Raw genomic sequence first — 16,805 nt, 5'->3', positions numbered from 1 at the left:
AAAGAACAATTCATCCATTTTACTTACACTACCAAGCTAAAACTGCACAAAGTTTAACTAGTTCAACTTTTTTTTATGAATAATTTTTGTATAAAAATATTAAAGAAAATATAAAGTTATTGCTAAAAAATCTGCTCACCTTTTCAAAAACCAGTTGTTGTTTCATTTGGTTTTCTTGTAATAAGGTTACTTCTTTGTGCAATGTTTCATTCTGACTTTTCAGATGAGTGATAACAGAACTAATATTTTGTTGACTGTTTTTTATATTTTCTATCTCACTGTAGACTTTTAGCATGATGTCTTCTGTAAGCTGCCCCCTGTCTCGTGTTTTACTATATGAATTCTGAAACAACAGAAAAACATTAATTATATAACATTATAACTACCACATAAAATTTGTAACTCCAAACAGATCAGTGAGTGCAGGTTCAATAAGTTACTTACTCTCTAATTTTTACATAAAATAGTAACATCTGAATAAATACTCATAAAAATTAGGTGATTATAAAGGAATCCCCCATATTTAAATTTACATACCTTAAAAACTAAATGTTCTAAAGACACAGGGTATGTTTTATTCAGGAAAGTCTGAACAGTGCATTTCAAAACCATTTTACACAGCAGTCTAAGTTGCATTTCTTACAAATTAGCGTTGCTTTTATTTTTCTCACTTTTAACAATGCAAGATTAGTGATAAAGAGTTTGCAGAATTATGCAGATATCGTTTTCCTGTGCTATCAAAACAATGGCAGTTTTACAATTCCCAAGAGAAAATTAGATTCTATAACATATCAGTGCTAGGAAACTTATTTTCATTCTCAAAAAACCACATATACCTGTGAGAAAACAGCAGATCAATCTTAGAATATCCACAGCCAGCCTAAGAAGCATTCTTTAGGTGCAGCAATTGAAGATAACTGCCACATACTAATGCATCAGCTCAAAGGGTGCCATTGTCCACTTCCACCAAACCCCACATACTATTCAACAGAAGCCTAGTATTGAAATAATCATCATCCAACAAAATAAGAAATTTCTAATATAAATTATTTCTTACAAGGCTTCAAACAGTCACTTTCAATGAAAACAGAAACATAAGCTATTTGCTAAGGTAGAAATGACTAATGAGATCCCTAACTACTGCACAAGCAAACTTCAGGGTTTCCTCCCTCAAAAGGAATGCCTATCCAAGTGATCTTTAGAGGCTCTGAAAACAGACGTTAAAGATGGAATTGCAAGGGTCAACGTACACTGCCCAGAACAGATAATGCTTGGAGAATTTTGACTTAGGGACAGGTTTTATATGCTGGTTAAAAATGACAGAAGGCACACTTTTCACTACTGCTTTTGAAACACACCCTATTAAATACAAAATTTCCTTGAATGAAGCATGATTTGTAACATACATCTGACAAAAGCATTCCTAATTTGTGACTTACAACCTAAGCTGAACAAAACAACTAATACACCACTGCATCTCAAACTATGATTAATTCATCATGCCTAAGATGAGCAAAAAGGGAAAACTTCATCCAACAAACAAATCTCTCAAAGGGCATACAGTAATTCTTAAGTGCATCAAACTGGTCACAGTATTTTGCAGCTTGGCCCTTGATAGCACTTAGTGTTGTGTCTCACTTTCATACATATTAGTTTGATAGACAGTTAAATTGTAGTGAAGTTTTACTTCTATATTTTATTTAAATATTATTATTTCTGTTTTAAAATGCATATCTGAAAAGTTTAACAGTTTTCTTACATCACCAAAATTTCTGTTCTTCATAATTAATTTACTATGAGAGTGCAAAACTGTACTCTTCAAAAAGAGAAATGCCAAAGGCAAAATATGAGACAAATTGTTAACAAGTTTAATCTGGGTAGTTCTGTATGACATGTGTGAAACTTTGCACATTCACTGCTGAACATCCAAGGTCTGCAAAGGCGAAGTCCACACTCACTAGGTGAAGTTTAACGTCACTCAACGTCAATAACGAGTATGCCCCCCGTGAGCATCAATAACTGCTTGGCATCTCCTGCTCACGGAAGCGATGAGATGACGAATCACATCCTGTGGAATGGCTGCCCACTCAGCCTGCAAAGCTGCTGCAAGCTGAGGTAGAGTCTGTGGTTGAGGTTGTCACCGTCGCAGATGTCGGTCCAACTTGTCCCAAAGATATTTGATGGGGTTTAAATCTGGTGATCTGGAGGGCCAGGGAAGAACATTGATGTTGTGGTGTCTCAAGAAGACAGTGGTGAGTCGGGCTGTGTGAGGACGAGCGTTGTCATGTTGAAAAACGTCGTTGATGTTCACCATGACGGGTTGCACATGGGGCCTAAGAATGTTGTCGACGGTTGTGTACGATTTGATCGGAAATCCTACGCAGCCCTGGTATGGTTGAGGCAGTAGATGTTGCAGTGGTGGTCCTATCCCGAAGGTGACGTAACCGGATGTAGTGATCTTGTGCAAGTGTGGTCACACGAGGTCTGCCAGATCGTGGATGGTCACAAGTTGATACATGTTGTTGGTGACGATTCCATAGCCTTGTGGTGGTGCTTGGGTGAACATTCACAGCTCTGGGAACATCTGATCGAGATTCGCCTGCTTCAAAGCAACCAATGGCATTGTTGTGTTGTGCTTCAGTCAGTCTTGGCGTAACTGTATTGCGTGTCGGTGGCTTAACACTGAGCTATGGAAACCGAGAACCCGTCACTTTTATAGGGATTTTGCACATCTTGCACTTGCAGAACATGCAGATCTTTCAAACAAATTTATTGCACACGCATGCGTTTTGGCAAAAAATCCGATGTTTTCATCCGTTTTCAAAGTGCACAACTTTTATTATCATTTTGGTCTGACAATCAGTGCCTTAACACGTGTAACATCACATACTCTGAGCTTGTAACGTTATTACATATATTTCTCTTTAAAATAACAAAAATATCCCTTTTGCATTTCTTGTTTTGAAGAGTATATTTTGCCAAAGATTTCCAAAGACACCATAATATACCCTGAGAACACTCACTGATGTGTCTCTAGATGAATAATAAAATGTAAAGAATAAGAAAGGAAAATAAGACATTAAAAATAATTTATAACTGAAAAGGTAGAGATCTGAAACTATGAATATAACACACACAAAAAAACATTATAAGATTATTTGATAAAGAGTTAAAGGGTATGTACATATAAATTTTAGGCACTTTATTTTAGCTATTTTGTTGGTGATAATAACTAATATTAGTGATATGGTACAGAAAATAAAAAATATATAAAAATTTACATTGAAAACACTTTGATGTTCATTTAGGAGATTCTAGGGGTTATGCAAATAAAATCTGAAAACTACAATAACAAAACATTTTAATATTTAGAAGGATAACAATTTTTCAGATGAGCTATTCAGAGTCTGAGTGCAAATAACAACAATAATTAATTTTTACTAGAAATAGTAGAAAAAAACAAATTAAACATTATATTTTTCTGCAACTACATACCATTAGGAAAATTCCTGTCAAATTCATCTTCTAGTTTTAATTTTGGAATCAAACATTATATGAGTTACGTTATGTCTTAACAATATAAGGACCTGGTACCCAAATAGTTCAGACAACGTAATTAAACCATTATGATTTTCACAAAAGTGCATTACAGTGGGGGTACGACACAGTCTTGTAACAAAACATTAACATATTTTGCAATTAAAGAAATAAATACAGAACATAATAAAGTAACAAAACCGTTTGTTTTTTAAACCCTTTCACAAGAGGTTCATGTATTCTACAACCTTGTAACCATGGAGGTATACCTACTATAGCCCTTAAGGTACTTCATCATATTACCACTGGTATCCTTTATTGTGCATGACACAAGGTTTGAGTGTCTTACACTTAAAATTTTATTAAACGACTTTGTGTTTACATTATATCATTTAGAATGTCTTTTAAGTCCTGAATTTCCCATTGTGTGATCTACATAACACATTTGTTCTTAGCAAGTCGTCTTTATTTTGTATACCACCATTCATATGAAAGTAAGAAATTAACTTGAAAACACCCTCTATAATATTGTCATTACTCCAACAAATAATAACTTTTAACAGTCTTTAATTTGGTTTGGTTACAGAAATATCAAATAGAAAATTACATCCCTCCTAAAAAACCTTGACTTTCTCTTGGTTAAAGGTAATATATAATTGAATGTAAGAGAGAACTATCAATGAATTATGAAAGAGAGGATATGAAAGGAAGGTTTTTCTTTTATCAAATGACATATAATGTTATGTTCTGAACAGTTTAATGTCAACTTCACTCAGAGTACCAACATCATTCCTGTGAGAAAGTGAAATGACAGCTTAGATGAATTTGTAAGGATTTTTGTTGCAGAGTTAGAAACTCAGAACAATTTTGAGAGGTATTTGTCTACTTTTTAGGTGTTATTAGTCTACATTGTTTGGTGCATTATTTAATTAAATAAAAATTATTAACTGCATTACTATCAATAATATAAAAAATTTGGGGTTAACTCTCCAACAATCAAGAGCAAGAACAAAATGAACGGTTAAGTATTTTATTTCTTGCTTTCCATATTTATTCTTTAAGTAAAATTAAAAAAGTAAATAAAATATAAAGAGAGAAATCATTTTAGGTTAGTTACGGGAAACAAATAAAATAATAGTAAAATAAAAATGTTTCATGAGGCACACAAGCAAGCAGCTCTTAGGTAGTATAATTCATTGGCATAACATGAGTTGTACATTCCTAGAGTGATTTACAACTTATAATAGTACAGACAGTAGTTAGACATGGTTCAAATGGAAAATTAAAATTTAATTATAAATACATATATGCTGTTACAACCTCAGAGCTACTTAGGATAAACTAATGTAGTTCCATGTTAAAATTTAAAGTCATTTTAGAAAGAAAAGGAGATTAATTTAGATTTATTTCTACTTTTTTTAAAAAAGTGGTTATGAGGTCAGTCAGATTGACCAATTGACAGAGAAAATAACAAATAAACTGTAAAGTTTTACTAAAAAATAAAAACAGATTAAACAAAGGAAATTTGAGATTTTTGAGAAAATGTATTTTTAATTATAATATGACAATTAATTTGCACACTGACTATACAAAATATATCCAATATATTCATGAACAAATTTGTATTTCATTAAAAATACTTCACTGGAAAATATTTTTTCATAAGTGAAAGAATTATAATATTAACTGAAACACTGCCAAATTTTGAGAAGATATACATGCTATATTGTCAGTTGAGTGTATTAAATCTATAAAGACTTTAAACAAGTACAAAGAGTCGGGTGGTCAGTCAAACTGGCTGAGCCTATACTGAGAGAGTTACGTAGCTTCATGAAATATGGCAAGCCTTCAGTAAGTATTACAAGTCTATTAGAAAAATAAAATTACTAAACATTTGTTCATAAACATATATAGTCAGAATGTTGACTACTCTGAACATAAGGATATTTGTTAACTTTTTTTCCCATAATCTATAAAACCTCCAAAATAAATACCAGATTTTCTTTCAGAAAAACTTCACATTTTACTTGTTATTTTCTGTAGCATTAATCTGTATAGTGTCTGTCACACTGACAAGCCCCGTAGCCATCATACAATATTGCAAAATATATATAAATTACCTTTCTTCCTAGAATAATTGCAGATTGTAATAAGAATGCCACTCTTATTTAACGTAAACAGATTAAAGCTTGTAACAATATACACATGTTTATACTTCATTATATTGACATTTGAACTATATGTAACTAAACAATAATCCAAGCACATACATTATAATTCACAGAGCGAATATGCAGCTCACATTATCACACAGAATTTAGTAATGCACGAGCATAACATACCTCACGAACATTCTTTTTCTTAATCTAACTTACGTTTTAAATTTTGCATCTCAGTTACCTTTATGATTATAAATAAAGAGTATAGATAAAAACAAGAAATATAACATTTATCAGTCTAGTTTTTGTTGACAAATGTCAATAAAACTCAGTCTAATTTTACATACATATATGACACACACACTAATAGTACTAATATATATATAGACACACTAAATAATTTAGATTTAACACTTCCAATGTTCAATATAGTGTGTATATCTTTACAAAATTTGGCAGCCTTTCAGATAATATAAGTCATTCACATGGAAAAAACAAATATTTTTCTTAGTGAAGTATTTTTATAAACAAAAACAAGATCTGTCTGTGAATGTAAACTGTTTATATTCAACAGTCCATGTGCAAAGTGATCTTCATGTTAAGATTAAGAATACTTTTCTTCATGTCAAAAACTAAAAATTTCATTTGTGTAACCACTAAAACCTCGTAAGTACATTTCAAATATTTGTTTAAAGTAAAACTTTATATATCTTATTTTCTCTATCCTATGAGTATAGAAGGTTGGTCAGTTTAATTGACCTCTTGACCAAAAAAACAAAATAAAAATAAATTTGTACTACCCTCTCTTTCTTTCTATAATAACTTCAAATGTAACAAAATTACATTCATTTATCTGAAATAATTTTAAGCTTGTAACAGTATACATCTATTTATTATTAACTTTTATTATTTTATTGACCTATAAACCATATATAAGCACTATTCATATCATTGTAAATTGCAAGTCAATTGGGGTATGTGCAGCTCATGTCATGTTATTGAATTACATTTCCCACATGCTGTTCACATGCATGTCTTTAAAAATATTTTATTAAATTATTATTATTTATTTTACCAATTCTAATATTAACTAATCTAAAAAGGACCCTATTTTTGTACTTTAGTTATTTTTATAATAATAAATAAATAATAAACATGAAAAACAAAAAATAATACACTTAATCTTCTTTTGTTGTTGCTGTCAATGACACATAACTCTACTTTTTTTATACCAAGTGTAGTAATGCACTAAATAATTTTTATTTAATTAAATAATGCATGAAAGAACGTGGACTAGTAACATGCAAAAATTAAAAAATTTCTCCTAACTCAAAATGTTTCTAGCTTTCCAACAATGCAAAAAGAAATTACAAGTTTATCCAAGTGAGTCACTAGCTTACCTATGAGAACAGAGTACTCGATTGTTTTTTAATGATTACCTATTACGAACACTATGTTATACAACACACCATTTGAAATGAAAACCTTGCCTTTCTATTGGTTATAAGATATATATAAGAAATTGTAAGAGAGAACTATTAACGAATCCTAAAAAAGAGGATGTGACAGGTAGGTGTGGCAGGAGGGGTCTGATTTTCCAATTGATAGTTCTACAACCAAACAAAATTGAAGGCTAAAGACAATTATGGTTTGTCTGAGAAATTATTATTTTATAGTGAGTAATTTATGCTCACTTTCAAAATGCCTCAGGAAAATAAGCCACAGTTGTCATATTCAGGAAATTTCAGGACTTTTTAAAAAACTGTCTCGTAGAATTAAGAACCTAAAACTTCTATAATATTAAGATTTGCTTTATTAACTGTGTTTCGATGCTAAGTTTATTCTTATTCATTGATAATAAGATAGTTCAATTAAATTTTGAATGTAACTCTGTAAAAAGTTGCGACATAGGCACTCTGACCTACCTGATGCAAAAAGAATAATAATGATGCGATACCAATATTCACAGTTATGATCAACAAAATGTCACTACAACACACACACTAAAAAGATTCTACTCTTTCTGACACAAAATTAACTTTTAAACTGCAGAGGAGAGAGATTTTGAGTCCCTAATTTGGTCAAATTGAGACCAGATCATTAAAGAATTTTTTTGTGAACTGTTCACAAAATTTCAGTGTTCCAGAGAGCATTGTGGTAATGTAAACAAATAACTTTAACTACTATGATAATGCACAATAAAATACATTTTCTTTAAACCAGAAAACTAATATACCTTTCTCCTTATGTATTCAACTAGTTTCTTTTGTCCTCTTTGGAAAAACTGGTGATAAAATTCAACTTCATAATTATCAGTGTTGTTTGTATAACTTTTCATTCTTGTGATCTTCTTAAATCCATCTGTAAAAGTAAAAAAATTTGGATAAATTTTGTACATCTTAAGTAATATCCATACCTTGTATGTGTGTGTCCTACCATCATCTTAAGTAATATCCATACCTTGTATGTGTGTGTCCTACCTGCATCTTAAGTAATATCCAAACCTTGTATGTGTGTGTCCTACATCTTAAGTAATATCAATACCTTGTATGTGTGTGTCCTACATCTTAAGTAATATCCAAACCTTGTATGTGTGTGTCCTACATCTTAAGTAATATCCATACCTTGTATGTGTGTCCCCTACATCTTAAGTAATATCCATACCTTGTATGTGTGTGTCCTACATCTTAAGTAATATCCATACCTTGTATGTGTGTGTCCTACATCTTAAGTAATATCCATACCTTGTATGTGTGTGTCCTACATCTTAAGTAATATCCATACCTTGTATGTGTGTGTCCTACATCTTAAGTAATATCCATACCTTGTAAGTGTGTGTCCTACATCTTAAGTAATATCCATACCTTGTATGTGTGTGTCCTACCTTTAAACATTTTAAATATCATATTTTAAGATTTCCACTTTATGGATTAACAATTAATCAAACAAAATTGTGTTTAATAAGGTTATCTAATATTAATAACACAAACTGTTTTTATTCCAAACAAATTACTTAATAAAAGCAAACTTAAATAAATGAAAAACTGAATCAATAAACCTGCATTGTTATAAACCAATATGTAAAAATGTTTTATAAATTTCCCAAAACATCTTATATCTAAGATATAATTTGTCCATCTCAGAAATATTAACAAGATACTAAAAAGTGTCTGCAAGTTATGAATAATATTTTGTGTATTTAAACACAAAACTATGTAACAGTATAAACATAATAGGTCATTCAAGAATAACAAAACATCAGACATTGCACTATATAACACAAATTTTGTTCCTGTATAGTATGTATTATTTCTTTATTGCTTGTGTTGTAAAAGTACAGAAAATGGCCATTATTCCCTTCAAACTTTGCTTTTGTGACCTGGATAATGAAATTTAGAAATTAACCTATTTTCTTTGTAAACACAGGCAAATTTGCACATTTTCATTTACATAAGATCTGAATAAAACATATGAATCAAGATTTACATGTATTTATACTAAAGTTATACAAAAATGAACAAAAATATTTAAAAGTGAGTAGTTTTTTGAGATTTGCGACTGTAATGTAAATCACTATCAGCCTCCAAATATAGTCTCCCATCATGTTTTCATTACATGCTCCTTAGTAGCGACATTCAAAGTCCAGTATATCTTGGCGGAAGTGCTCGCCTAGCTCCTCTGTGTATGCTCCCATGTTCTCCTTGAATTTATCAAGATGAGCATCAAGGATATGAACTTTCAGGGACATCCTGCAGCCTATTTTGCTGTAGTTCTTCACCAGAGCCTCACAAGTTCCACGTAATTTTCAGCCATATGATTGCCCAAGAAGCCCCAAACCACTGCGACAAAGCTGACAAACTTTTTTTTCCTTCCTACTGAGCTTTTTGGGGAATTCTGTGCACTCCAGGATCTTCTTTATTTGTGGTCCAACAAAGGCACCAGCTTTGACCTTTGCCTCAGACAGCTCAGGGAAGAAGTCTCAAAGGTACTTGAATGCTGAGGACTCCTTATCAAGAGCTATGACAAATTGTTTCATAACGCCCAATGGTGGGAACAACATCTTCTGGAGGTCCACTAGTGGCTCACAATTGACATTGTGCCTCCTCACAGAGAACTCAGTCTGTTGTGGCCAGTGTTTCCTGTTGTAGTGTGTTGCAGTGTCCCTGCTGTCAGAAACATAAATATAACAGGGAAACATAGTAAAGCCTTCTTGGAGACCCATCAGTAATGCCACCATTCTGAATTCTCCATTAATCTCCCAGCCATATCCATCACACTTCAAAGCTATTGATGCTGTTCTATTCCTCTTTGAGGTGGACCGAATGAGCCAGGGGAAGAGACAGATACTTATTCCCGTTATGGAGCAGCACAGCTCTGAGGCTTCTGAATGAGCAATCAATGAAGAGGCACCAATCATTCTGGTTACAGGCAATTCCAATTGCCTTGCACAGACTGGATACATTGTGGCAAAAGCATAACCCATCTTGACGAGTGAAGTTCTACAACATTCTAGAAAGTTCTTGAAAATTCTTGTAAGTCTGAGAAAATTCTCTATCAGCTACTCAGCACTGAATCTACCTGGAATGTTCTGGAAAATGGGTAAGCTTAAAAATTTCATTACTCAGGTCACAAAAGCAAAGTTTGAAGAGAAAAATAGGTCTTTTCCATTTAATTTAGGCATAAGCAATTGGGAAATAACACTTTCTGTCCAGGAACAAGAAAAAGTAAAAATTTTGTTACATAGTGTTATCAGAAAGAATCATCAGATGTCAATATTTTTACATGATTGAGTTATTAATTACATAAAACCATTTGCTAGGTTTTCTGATATCAACCCAACTGGAATTCTAAGCAATCCAGTTAAGACCTCTGCCAATAATAGGTTTTTCTTAGGTAGTACAACAATAAAAATTTTTAAAAAATACTGCTGTTGTAAATTTTGCATCTTGGATTGCCCAGACACTCTGACAATGTGTCTAGGGTTTATAGGTTTGTTTTAATCAAAATTAGTATTTTATTTTGAGTTTATTTGCTAAATAAGTATTAGTTTATTACAATTTACAGCTTTTACACAAAGGAAGAACAGATAACATTTTGATCACTGGTGAAGTCATTCTTAAGTACACTAGATTTTAGCATTTAAGGAAACTGTCAACAACCTAACATTCCACTCAAAATTAAAATTCTCATACCCATGCCCATGTTAATACCCATACCAGCTGTTCCGAGATACAATCTAACATTGTATTTAAATTTTACTACTGATAATGATCACTTAAGTATGTTTGTATCAATCCACATGAATTGACAGATTATCTTTCTATGACTGGATATAAAACAGGCAAAAAATAAATAAATATAAACAAAATATTTGTGTAATATTTGCACAAGATGAGAATGTCTAAGGAAATAATGATCAAAAACATATAGAGATGTGCTTGGGAATTTGTTTGTCTAAGGCAGTGTATCCCAAACTTTCTCAGCACCCTTAGTCTCTCAGCAATTTTTTCACAGCACCCCTATGCAAAAAAAACAAAACCCTAACAGTTCCATTTATTATGTAGTTAGGTACAAACAACTTAATTCCTGTTCCACATTGATATTTGCATGGTACTTGCTTTTTATTACAGCAACAGCTGAAAATCCAGCTTTGCAGAGATATAACGTCACAAATGGAATTAGGATTCACTCAGCTTTAGCACTTAGCAGCAGATATTCATCTTTTAATGATATCCAAAACTCAGTTCCATGCTGCTAAAATTTGTTTTTAAAGTCTTGTCACAAGATAGCTCAGTAAGAATTTTTTCTTCTGCAAAGGTAAATTCAGATGGGACTTTAGCCTTGAATAGGTTTTGGATTGACGTAAACTTCTCCATATCTTCTGGAAGGTAATTTTCAAACCAGTCACTGAGCTGTGTTAAAAACAGATTTTAGTCTGTGGGTCAAATCAACTTCATTGGATGTAACAAACTGCTGCAACAGGAGGAAACAGGCTTTGCAATCATCTTCACTCATTTTTCTTCCCCATAGTAGTAACGTTTTCTAAAGAATGAAACCTTCTCTGCAAGTTTCAGAATATGTGTGTTGCTTCCCTGCAGAGAGAGATTCAACACATTCAGTTTTTCGAAGAGATCATACAGGCATGCTAATTTTGAAAAAAAAATCAGTATCCAAGAAGTTCTTAGCACATTCATGTTCTTCTTCAAGATAAAAGTAGAGTTCCTGTGGTAATTCAAACACACAGGGCAGTACATTATCACAGGAGAGCTATCACGAGCTACAGCAATACAATAAAGATGTGTGCTCAGATCCCATATCCTCACATAGCTTTTTAAAACACCTTGCCTTCTGTAGCTGAGTTTTATAAAGTTCACCAATTTAAACATACTTTTCAGGACTAGGTTCAGTAGAGGACTCAGGTGCTTTGATGCACGGGCTTCCCTGTGGATTATGCAGTGGGTCCACAGTTTTTCAAGATCTTTGCTTTATATGAGTGCCTGCAGTCCTCCATAGCAGCCAGACATAGAGCAACCACCATCGATACAGATGCCAATGCACTTAGTCCAGTCTAAGTTGTTTTCATACATAAAAGTGTCAAGGATCCCAAACAAGTCTTGAGCCTTTGTACCTGCAGTGATAATTTTACAAAAGAGAAGGTCTTCCACAATTTTGTCACCACTCATGAACCATGTGTAGCAAGTCAAATGAGCATTCTAGTTACTATCTGTCACCTCATCTAGCTATAATCCAAATTCCTTCCCTTTCATTTTTCCAATTAGCTGATCATTGAAGTCTTCAGCTGTGTGATGGATTCTACAACTGATAGTATTGTTGCATAAAAGCACCTCTGAAAGCAGTCTTCCTGCAGATTCACCAACTGTAATGTTCACCATATCCACTGCAGCTGATAAAATCAGTTCTTCTGCAATGGTCTGAGAGTTTTTTACACTTTGTGACTACATGCCACCTTGTAGGATGCTAACAAAGCATTGCTTGATATTGATGCTTGTTTCAAAAAGGTACCTTTCTGTTCTTTCAATTCTTTTAACTTTCTGATAATCACAGGGTTTACTAGCCATGTTAGGATGATTGGTCTCTAAGTGGCATTTTAATTTACATGGAAGTATGAACTCTGGACCCAAAACTTTTAGACGTAACACACACTGCGAACACTTCATGATTGAAATCTACTGAAGTAAAACCAAAATCTAGATAACTATCATCATATTTCCAATACTTCCATTTCTTCAGAACTTTTCCTCTGGTCTGTGGTTCGTCATCCTTTTTCTCAATTCCACACATCTTATTAATGTTCAAAAATCTTTCCATTTTACACATAAGGACTAAAAATCAACAAATAATTCACTGAACTTTGTTGGACATAGCATACACTTGATCACAATACCCTTCAGTTATTTCAAATACTGACAGACCCTGAAAGTTGACATGTATTTATATACAAAATTTAAGAAACGAAAAAATTCGAGAAGTTACTGGTGTAGCCAAAAGTACAAGTAAACAAAAATATTTCTCAAACATTCAAGAACATCATCAAAAGGTTTGTAGCATGATCTAATGTTAAAACTGTGAACTACCTCAAACTAGTAATTCACGCAGTGTCTGACAGATATTGATATTGCTGTGTTTCTATAAAAAATTTGAAATATCTCATAGCAAACTCCTCAGTGCCCACGAGTTTGCTGCAGCACCATGGGGTGCATAGTTTGGGAACCACTGGTCTAGGAAAATAATGGTCAAAGACATACAGTGATGTGCCTGGGTGTTTGTTAATTGTGGAATTGTTTAATTTTACTAATAAAGCTTCTCTGATTTTGTTTCTGGAGATGTTAGGCTCATATTTTGTACTGTGGCATTCTGTTCAGAAAATCATGTTTGTTTTTACTCAAGTGTTCGTGGACTGGGAAAGGGGTTTTGGCATTATTTTAACCTGATATTCAAATTACATTCTGTTTCACTTATGTAAAAGGCTGTACAACTCTTATGCTATATTTTCTAAGTCTTCCTAGTGGGTGGGGTTGTTACATAATTTTCTTAACATGTTTAATTTTTATTCCAGGAGTGAAAGTGGATATAAGTATTAAGTTATATTTATGTGCTAAACTTTTCTGCACTTCTTACAGAGATGTTCTAATATTTTCAGTATATGGGATAATGCAAGTTATTAAGTTTTCTTTGTTTTCTAAAGTGACTGCTTTAGTAAGGAATCGTTTACATTAGAAAAGCATTGAGTTAAATGCATGATTTCTTTATTGGTGTTTTCTGTAGTGGATGCAGTGTATGCTAGATTTAGGAGACTTTTTAAAGTGCTTAGCTTTAGATGGATTACATTATTAGAAAATCAGTTTATGTAATTTCTACTCATTGAGTTTTTAGTAGTGAAATCTCAGAGAAGGGGGTGATGTTATCATTTAGAAAAGTTACAATTTTCCTATGTAAAATGCATTTCTAACAGGTACTTCCATCCAATCACAAGGTTAGCTTTTTCCATTTTATGCTGCCCTCTAAATAAACATTTTTTGTAACACATGCCACAAGCCTCCTGCATCCTCCCTATTTGAATCAAAGATTCCAACATGTTTTTCATGCAAATCATGTCATCTCTCCACCAATAGGAGAGAACTATTATCATATGACGAATATGACTTTTATGCACCAATAATGAACCATCATTCAAAGTTTAGCAGATGGCTAAACACCAGGAGATTGTTGGGAGGAGGGGGGAAGTATGAAAGGAATGAAGTATTTATTGAAAATACAGTTCAATTTAGGAAAATTATAACTTCCTTTGTGGTACTTCCCATCTATCACAAGATTAGCTAGACTCTCACATTGAAAAAGGAGGTGGAACTATTGAGAAGGAAGAACAGATGTACCCCAAGAAAGCATCCAAAGGATACTTCAGAAGATAAGAGAAACAGATCACATGACTTAAGGAGGGACACCACACCACTTCTGAATCAGGTATCTCCTCACTATGAGCAGCTGGGAACAAACATCACAGAAAAGGAAGGGAGCACACCTTAGTGAGAGAGGATAAGTCAGGAAAGAGATTCCATCCAGATATATATATGGAAACTCATTCACATAGAAGTAAACTGAGTAATGAAAGATGTGTCCCATGGAGTAGAATGACTAGAGTGCAATAGTCTGTACTCAGCAAGACAACTGCATCACAAACATCTTTGCTGGGTACCAATAACTATACGAGGGTAATATGAGGATAATACCAGCTTCACCTCAAGCCCTAAAATTGTGTATGTGAGGAAAATACATACTCCAAGACACAACACAGGATTGGTATTGAGCCAGAGTTCCGAAAATGTGTCCTCAGGTATCCGAAGTAAATCCAACGTATACAATCAACTCCCACAACCTTGACACTGGTTTGAAATGTCCAAAGGTCCATAAAATCCCTGTCACAAGAGAAAGAGTGAGTTACCAGGACAGAAACAGGAGCATCCCTTATATACATTCCATGACCCACTATACAAAAAGAAAAATCAAGTTAGGAAGGTGGATAACTCCAAACTTGTGTGAGTACTTAAGCTAATTGGTTAACTCAATATCCAGTCCACAGTGTACTGACATCTGCACAAGGGTAGGATGAAGGCACCCAACAATGAGACATCTCACTCCATGGTGTCAATTTGGAGGACGGTATACCTTCTACATCAGTAGAACACTGCTACTGTACTCTGAACTGAATGGTTAACAATTTATGTGGAACCCATCCAGTGGGATGCCTCCACAGTCAACCATCCCAGTGACGCAGAATTGGTAAGTAGTAAGAACTCCCATAATCCACTGGCAGAAAAGTGACGAAAAGAGTGTTGATGAGTCTGGGGTAATTGCTACACCTTAAACATTACAATGAATGATCATGAAACCCTTTTATGAAAAGCAGACTATACTGTCCAAAGATAATATTGTCCAGGAAGGGCCTACTTATGAAGCAAATATTATGAGGATACTGAACACCCAGTGATCTTGTGAACATTCCATCTCAAATATGGACGTGGAGTCATAAAAAGAGCATGCCAATCAGCATGGAATACAGTGTGAATTTGTTTGTGTACTTTAAAAATATAACTGGTCATGCACCACTCATCACGAAGCAGGATCCAAGAGACAAAATTCAAAGAAAAGGCCTCTGAAAGAAAATAAAGCATTAATAAAAACTTACTTAATGTCATAGCTTCACTGAAGTTTGAAGTACTGCCATAGGTAGTAGGTGATACCCCAAGGAAGTAGGAGCTGCAGGATGATGCAAGTAATAGATGAACATCTGAGGGGTGGTCCATGTGCTCTGCTCGACTGGAGAATCATCTCTAAAGGTCAAGAAATACAAGAAGCAAGGGAATAGGTGAGATGCCAAATGTAATGGTAGGTAAAACAGAACAAAGCACATTGGGAAGAGGACAAAGAGAAATAAGCCAGCTGGAATAAATGACAAACCAATTTGGTAAGGGTAAATGGAGAAAGATCCTGAAAGGAAGAAGGATATCATGGGATAATGAGATGGGAACCCCTGAAGGAAGATGTACAGGCAATTGAATAACAAAGAGCACACACACAAGACACTGAAGTATATCTGGGTCAGAATGAGAACAGAGATGAGAAATAGAGAATGGGTGAAAAGGAGTAGTTGTTCTTACAAGTCACCGATGTCTTGGGAAAGTAGAAATAATACAGATAAAAGAGACGATAAGTTTGGTGGTACAGTGTGCAAGTGATATCGATAACAAACAGATCTGACTGATGAAGCCCCTAGACCAAGAGGAGATAGAAATATGCCTTAGGAAATAGGCTAAACAAAGAGCACAAGGCAGTGGGCTCAAATAGAGGTAAAGTAAGGAAACAAAGTACCACATTAATGTAAAAATCCTGAAGTACTGGACTCCTAGCAACCAATATATCAGGAAAGAATGAATCAAAATGTCAAAGACAGAAGAAGAAAACCCTGCAATAACTAGAAAAATTGAAAGTATGGGAAAGGGCCACCTGACAACCTGATATTTAGGAGACCAAATATCCCTTCTCAAAAAGCAACATACAAAACTCAGAGATACCAGCAACCATAGAACAGGA

General features: G+C 33.7%; 1 protein-coding gene across 4 annotated transcripts in view; it reads right to left on the bottom strand.

The window, feature by feature from the left end:
• Positions 1-16,805, bottom strand: part of LOC143231646 (uncharacterized) — a 57,938-nt gene that overhangs the window by 23,898 nt on the left and 17,235 nt on the right. For 3 of the 4 annotated variants that reach the window (XR_013017096.1, XM_076466191.1, XM_076466190.1), the window contains exon 1: positions 140-279. The gene's annotated coding sequence lies outside the window, so the exon portion shown is untranslated. Of the gene's footprint in view, positions 1-139; positions 344-7,932; positions 8,058-16,805 lie in introns of those variants that run through there. The other variant, XR_013017097.1, reaches the window with a different exon arrangement.

Source organism: Tachypleus tridentatus, chromosome 11 (assembly GCF_004210375.1).
Source record: "Tachypleus tridentatus isolate NWPU-2018 chromosome 11, ASM421037v1, whole genome shotgun sequence".
Classification (NCBI taxonomy): Eukaryota; Metazoa; Arthropoda; class Merostomata; order Xiphosura; family Limulidae; genus Tachypleus; species Tachypleus tridentatus.
This window is presented reverse-complemented; position numbering and strand designations above follow the sequence as displayed.